This window comes from Lolium perenne, chromosome 2 (genome assembly GCF_019359855.2).
Source record: "Lolium perenne isolate Kyuss_39 chromosome 2, Kyuss_2.0, whole genome shotgun sequence".
NCBI lineage: Eukaryota > Viridiplantae > Streptophyta > Magnoliopsida > Poales > Poaceae > Lolium > Lolium perenne.
The window spans coordinates 179467005-179475365 of record NC_067245.2 but is presented as its reverse complement, the minus strand read 5'-3'; positions in this window follow the sequence as shown (position 1 = coordinate 179475365).

Sequence of the window (8361 nt, the reverse complement as noted above, 5' to 3'; positions counted from 1 at the left end):
GATGTAATAACATCTTATACTATGGGACGGAGGGAAGTATTTTATTATTCGTGTGGTGCTGATGTTGGAGATATGCCCAAGAGGCAATAATAAATGGTTATTATATATCTTTGTGTTTATGATAATGTTTACATACCATGCTATAATTGTATTAACCAAAACATTGATACATGTGTGTGTTTTATGTAAACAACAAGGAGTCCCTAGTAAGTCTCTTGTATAACTAGCTTGTTGATTAATAGATGATCATGGTTTCGTGATCATGAACATTGGATGTTATTAATAACAAGGTTATGTCATTAATGAATAATGTAATGGACACACCCAATTAAGCGTAGCATAAGATCACGTCATTAAGTTATTTGCTATAAGCTTTCGATACATAGTTACCTAGTCCTTTCGACCATGAGATCATGTAAATCACTTATACCGGAAAGGTACTTTGATTACATCAAACACCACTGCGTAAATGGGTGGTTATAAAGGTGGGATTAAGTATCCGGAAAGTATGAGTTGAGGCATATGGATCAACAGTGAGATTTGTCCATCCCGATGACGGATAGATATACTCTGGGCCCTCTCGGTGAAATGTCGTCTAAATAGCTTGCAAGCATATGAATGGTTCATAAGATACCACATACCACGGTACGAGTAAAGAGTACTTGTCAGGAGACTAGGTTGAACGAGGTATAGAGATACCGATGATCAAACCTCGGACAAGTAAAATATCGCGTGACAAAGGGAATCGGTATCGTATGTGAATGGTTCATTTGATCACTAAGTCATCGTTGAATATGTGGGAGCCATTATGGATCTCCAGATCCCGCTATTGGTTATTGGTCGGAGAGAGGTCTCAACCATGTCTACATAGTTCGCGAACCGTAGGGTGACACACTTAAGGTTTGATGTCGTTTAAGTAGATATGGAATATGGAATGGAGTTCGAAGTTTTGTTCAGAGTCTCGGATGGGATCCAGGACATCACGAGGAGGTCCGGAATGCTCCGGAGAATAAGATTCATATATAGGAAGTCATTTTCTAGGTTTGAAAATGATCCGGTATTTTTCTGGAAGGTTCTAGAAGGTTCTAGAAGAGTCAGGAAGAAGTCAGCATGGAAGGTGGGGACTCCACTCACCTTGGCCGGCCAGCCTAAGGGAGGAGGAGTCCCAAGTGGACTCCTCCCCATGGTGGCCGGCCACCCCACCAAAGGAAAGGGGGGAGTCCCACTCCCCATAGGTTTGGTCATATGGAAGGTTTAAGTTGGGGTCTTATTCGGAGACTTTTGACCTAATCCTTGGGGCTTCCACCTATATAAAGAGGGGAGGGGAGGGGCTGGCCGGCCACTCTTGGCTCAACCTTGGCCGCACCCCTTTGAGGGCCGGCGCCCAAGTCCCCTCTCCCCAAACCCTAGCTACCTCTCCTCCACCACCTCTCCCGCATATGCTTAGCGAAGCTCCGCCGGAGATCTCCATCGACACCGCCACCACGCCGTCATGCTATCGTGATTCCAAGGAGGATCTACTACTTCTGCTGCCCGCTGGAACGGGGAGAAGGACGTCGTCATCAACACCGAACGTGTGACCGAGTACGGAGGTGCTGCCCGATTGTGGCACCGTCAAGATCTTCTACGCGCTTTTGAAAGCGGCAAGTGATCGTCTACCGCAGCAACAAGAGCCTCCTCTTGTAGGCTTTGGAAATCTTCAAGGGTTAGTCTTGTTCATCCCCTCTTTTCTACTGTCTTCTAGATTGCATCTTGGCTTGGATTGCGTTCTCGCGGTAGGAATTTTTTTGTTTTATATGCTACGAATCCCTACAGTGGTATCAGAGCCGTGTCTATGCATAGATGGTTGCACGAGTAGAACACAATTGTTTTGTGGGCGTTGATGCTTTGTTGTCTTTAGTTCGAGTACTTTGCATCTTTGTGGCATGGTTGGATGAAGCGGCTCGGGCTAACTTTACATGACCGCGTTCATGAGACTTGCTCCACGTTCGACATGCAACTAGTATTGCATAAGTGGCTTTGCGGGTGTCTGTCTCTCCCACCATAGTGAAGATTCAATTTACTCTTTCTATTGACAACATTAGTATCACCGTTGTGGTTCATGTTCGTAGGTAGATTGGATCTTACTCGAAAACCCTAAACCACGTAAAATATGGAAACCAAATTAGAGACGTCTAACTTGTTTTTGCAGAGTTTGGTGATGTGATATGGCCATGATGTGATGATGAATATGTATGAGATGATCATTATTGTATTGTGGCAACTGGCAGGAGCCTTATGGTTGTCTTTAAATTTCATGTTGAGTAGTATTTCAAAGTAGTTGTAATAGTTGCTACATGAGGTGAACAACCATGAAGACGGCGCCATGGACCTTGACGCTACGCCGACAATGATGGAGATCATGCCCGTTGATGATGGAGATCATGTCCGTGCTTTGGAGATGAAGATCGAAGGCGCAAAGACTAAAGGGCCATATCATATCACATATGAATTGCATGTGATGTTAATCCTTTATGCATCTTATTTTTCTTAGATCGCGACGGTAGCATTATAAGATGATCCCTCACATTAATATCAAGATAATAAAGTGTTCTCCCCTCGTATGCACCTTTGATATAGTTCGTCGTTTCGAAGCATCTCGTGATGATCGGATGTGATAGACTCAACGTTCACATACAACGGGTGTAAGCCATGTTGCACATGCGGAATACTTGGGTTTGCTTGACGAGCCTAGCATGTACAGACATGGCTTCAGGACAACGGAAACCGAAAGGTTGAACACGAGTCATATGGATGATATGATCAACATGTTGATGTTCACCATTGAAGCTACATCATCTCACGTGATGATCGGTTTTGATGTAGTGGATATGGTGAAAGATCGAGATGTCGCCTAGAGGGGGGTGAATAGGCAATTAAAAACTCTTTTGGATTTGTCTTGTAAGAATGCGGAATTAAACTATCGTTTAGTTTACAAGCACAAACCCTAAATATGCTAAGCTCAACTAAGTGTAACAATAGCAACTAGAGCTAAGCAAGATAAGCACAAGATATATGTAGCACAAGTGATAGCAAGATATATGTACTTCAAGCACGATGGCTATCACAAGGAAAGAGAGCTCGGGTATAGAAATAACCGAGGCACGCGGAGACGAGGATGTATTCCCGTGTTCCCTTCCTTTGCAAGAAGGTATGTCACGTTTGGAGGAGTGGAGGTCCCACGAAGGATTCCCCGCGCCACGAAGGCTCACCCTATTCTCCGAACCACACCCACGAAGGATAATGGCCCTTTCCTTATGGTTAGCTTTTCCTCCGCTCCGGAGATGGCAAGCTCCACAACCACTTCACAAGCTCCACGAAGGAGAAGCCCGGGCCTCTTCACAATCTTCTTGAAGAGATCACCGGAGCACCAACCGCCAAGCCAACTAGGAGGTCACCCTCCAAGAGTAACAAGCTCACGGTCTCTCACTCGAACTAATCGTGGTGGAGAGCTCAACACTATGCAATGATGCAAAGCAAGAAAACTAGAGGTGTTCAAATCCTTCACTCTCAAATCCCACCCAAACAGCAAATGCTAGGATGAGATTGGAGAGGAAGAACAATGGGGAAAGTAAACAAAAGACTCCAAGATCTAGATCCCAAGAGTTTCCCTCACTTAGAGGAGAAAAGGATTGTTGGAAGTGTAGATCTAGATCTCCTCTCTTAGATCCCTCAAGAAATAGCAAGAATCATGGGAGGAATCAAAGAGGAGAGCAAGTTCTTCAAATGCAACAATGGAGGAGAGAGAATGGGAAGAACCTTTTTTGGCCCAAGGTGGAAGAAGGGCTATTTATAGCCCAAGAGCAAATATAACCGTTGGGGAAAAGTTGGGCTGAGTCAATACGTCGAGGAGGCCAATCAACCGGGCCTGGGGACGGGCCGTCCGGTCCAGGGCCCGGTCAGACCGGGCCACAGACCGGACCAGCCGGTCCAAACCGGTCGGCAGGCCGGACCCCGACCGGGGTAACTTTGTGTCGTCGAGGAGGTCACCCGATTGGCGCCCGGTTGACCGGTCGGCACGCCGGGACAGCCGGTTGGGAGGCCGGCTGACCGGGCGGCAAACCGGAACCGGCCAGCGCATGGGCCGGTCCGACCGGGTCCCTGACCGGGTGAGCAGGAAAACATGTTTTACAAAAACTGTGATAACTTTTGTGTCTGGACCCCGATTGACATGAAACCAATTTTGTTGGAAATATGGAGACTCCTCACAGAACATTTTAGATGATTTTAGAGAGGGAGTCTCCCACCGTCAAGAAACGGTGAAGACGTCCAAACTCGAAAACGCAATAGAAGATACATGCGGATTCCGTTTTCGATGAACTTGGGCTTGTTGTAAAGCTAGCAACAAGCTCAAGAACCTCACACAGAGAAACACCAAGAAGCAATAAGGATATGCAAAGTATGCAAAGGATTGAGCTCCCTAAGACGATGTGATCAAGTTACCCAACCAAAAGCCCCTCTTGATAGTGCAGCTATCTATCCTATAATCCGGTCTCCCAACAACCACCTTGAGACCGGTAAAAGGAAAACCTAGCAAGGCCATACCTTTGCCTTGCACATCCCGCTCGATCTTGATGATAACTCTTCAAGCTTCACTCAAGTTGGAATGCCTCACTTGATCAATGTTGCTTTGTGAAGACTCACAAATGCTCCCCCATACACTATGACGGGAAAGCTCCATTGATGCACATCTTCACATGCCCATTATCACCAAATGGACGGCAAGCTTCAAGCATGTGATTCACTCAAGATGCTCATCTTGAACTTGCCCAACTCAACCTTGTATCTTCTCATACTCACATAAGATAGAGCATGGCTAATATTGAGTTCCACATAAGAACTCCATCTTCATTTCTTCTTCTTGATCATATCACATATATATCTTCATACCGATGATCTTGATGCCAATACACAAGGTATACCTTTATCTTCATGGCATCCATACTTGAATCCAACACATGGAGTACAAGTAGTACCTATGGAATATTCCTTCATATAAACTCAATGAAAACATTAGTCCATAGGGGTTGTCATTAATTACCAAAACCACACATAGGGGCAATATACCCTCACATATGGATCGTGTACCACTTAACAACTATGAGGGATGTTGTATTAAGTGAGAGTTCATTAGTAATTAGATTAAAACATGAACTAATTATCATGAACATAGTCTGAGTAGTATTTTGAATTAATTTTGTAGTATTGGCATCCGTTTTCTACCATGCGCTAGTCTTGTAATTGAGATAGAAATACTGTTAAGTCTGACAAGAAACTTTACGGACTGGTACCGTATTGTTAAAGAATCAAAAAATGATTAAGTCCTATTTGCAAAACTTTTAGTAAACCTCACATTGTTGATTCAAAGAGCTATGGTTTTAATTAGTACCTAAAGTCATCTTGTCTCCGTGAAACTTAAAGTTCAAATCTGTTTGAAAAGTAAGGAGCTAAAAATTTAGTTTTCATAAATAATCAAGGTATGAGATATATGTGATATCTAAGACCTTATTGCAAGATGATAGAATATAATTTGGTGAGACTACATAAACTCATAACTTTTGTGGGAATGTACGAAGGTTGAAGACGCAAGACGTCCCAATCCTCCAACTATTGGGGCACTAACGATATTCGCATATCCATGAAGTAATCGTCTTTAGTATGCACCGTTGCTAAGACTCGTCGTTTCGAAGCATCTCGTGATGATCGGGTGTTATAGATTCTACGTGTGCATACAACGGGTGCAAGCCAGATTTGCACATGCGAATAAAGGTTAAAATTTATGAGCCTAGCATGTACAGACATGGTCTCAGAAAGTCGTCATGAATTGATGGATAAAATTATGAGTGAAATTGTTCATCATATTACAAAGTAAGAACCTAAAGGTTATTGGTATTTGACCAACAAACCTAGAAGTTATTAAAGATGAAGTGTTTTTCTGAATAATGAGGAAAGCTAAAAGAGAAACTACAAAAGATATTTTGGCAGAAAGAAAATAAAAGACTAGAAAGTCTATCTCAGGTGTATATAAATGATATACATGTTATGGTTGTATTCCTAGTTAGGTCACACAATGAAATTCTTGGGTATTAGTACCATATTGGTTGGAATGAAGTGTCATACAAAAAAACGCAATACAAGAATACAATGGCCTAAGTGTCTGACAAGGAATATGATAGGAATGTACGTCTAGAACAAAAGTAAAGTGTTATTACGTTCGTCGTTGGCATTCTATCTAGGCCTTAGAATTTATAATAAAGAACTTAATAATTGTTATTTTGCTCTGGTCAAATTAAAACAATGAGTTGTTCATATTATGACATTACTCCATGTACGATGGATAAGTTATTATAAATCTTAATGGTGAAACACACATACATAACACTGACGCTAAAATGCCATAAGGCAAATGATTTGAATTCCACTTATGTGTGGAACCGCCATTTAGGTCATTTTAGAGAAGAACGCATGAAGGAACTCCATGCAAAATGGATTTTTGGAGTCGTTTGATTTTTGAATCGTTTGGCACTTGCAAATCTTTTCTAAAAGAGAATGACTAAAATACCGTTCATAGGCCAAGAGTTGAATGGGCAACTAACTTAGTGAAAACATACATGATGATGTATGTGGTTCACTGGGCATAATTGTGTGCGGGAGATTCTTCTACTTCATGAAAACTTCCAACAATGAATTGAGTATATATATGTGGATATATTCGATAAGGAAGAAGTTTAAAATATTTGAATAGATTCAAATAAATTTCAGCATGAAGTGGAAATCATCGTAATAGAAAAGTCAAATATCTATGATTGGATCATGGTGGAAATATTTGAATTACGAGTTTTAGCGAACATCTAAGAGAGTCATGAAATTGTTCTACAAATCACATTTCTTGGAGTATCATAATGATGATATAGTATCCGAGAGATGTATCCAAACCTTGTTGGATTAATGATGAGATAAAATATTACGACGCTATTATATTTTTGTGGATTATGCTTTAGTGACTACCGCTTTTACACTGAATAGAGCATCATCATGATCCGTTGAAATGACACCATACGAGTTATGGCATGGGTATGAACCCTGATAGTCATTTCTTAAATTTTGGTATGCATAGCATAAGTAAATAAGTTTACAACCAAATCGGATGAATGTCTTTGTTGGTTATCCCAGAGATTTGATTGGGAATTCTTCCCACGAGACAAAGACAAAAGTGTTTGTCAATGTTTATTATTTCCGAGAAATTGTTTCTAGCGAAGTATTTGAGTGAGAGGACAATAGAACTTGATAAGGTTTATGAACCTGAGCATAATGATCAGAGTAGCGCAGCATCGAAATTGGTTCTGGAAGCGGCCACGACGATCATGGCTCCCATGACTACAAAATATTTTAGCCATGGAGATCAAAGTACCTATTGAACCTTGTAGGTATGATTTACTTTGTGATCAAATAAATGATTTGTGGACAAAGGATTGTTTTTTGAACAATGATAAACCAACTACATACAAAGAAGTTATGATGGGCCCTGACTCCGTTAAAATGGCTATACGCCAAGAAATCCATGATAGATGAATACTTTTTGAAAGTAAATGGATCTATAAAATTGATGAAGCTTGACTTGTCGAAAAGTTGTTTACGACAAAGTTCAAAGAGTTGACTACGATAAGATTAGATCTTCCGTAGCAATGCTTATAGTCTATGTGGATTATTCTAGTAATCACTACATATTTCTTTTAGGAGATATGTTAGTAGGATGGCAAAATACATTACTTATCAGAAGTGTGTATTAAAAGTGTATACAAGATACAACCAAGAGTTTTTGCTGGTCCGTGGAATACTAGATAGGTATACAAACTTCAATTGGATGAAGTGAGTATCGCGGAGTTGGAATCTTCACCGGATGAAATAGTCAAAAGAGTTTTTTGATTTCATCAGAGACGATAAAGAGACTTGCATTTGCAAGAAATTAAGTGGGAGCGCTAAGACATATTTATAATACTTTTGTAGATGACATATAGTTGGTTATAAATGATGTAATTATATATTTGATTAAAAACGTTTCATTGAGAAATTAACTTCAATGAAAGGATATGGACTGAAACAAATTTAGTGTCAAGATCTATGAAGATAGATTGAAACACATAATAAGTTTAAGTCAAAGTACATAGAATGGATATTGAAGTAGTTCAATATAGAAATATTAAGAAGGTGTTCTTTTCATGAGAAGGTTTAACAAGACTTGAGTGTATTTGACACTCGATGAGTAAAAACACATGAGTGATTTTAGATCACGAAGAATATGTACAAAATCAGATGTCCTGT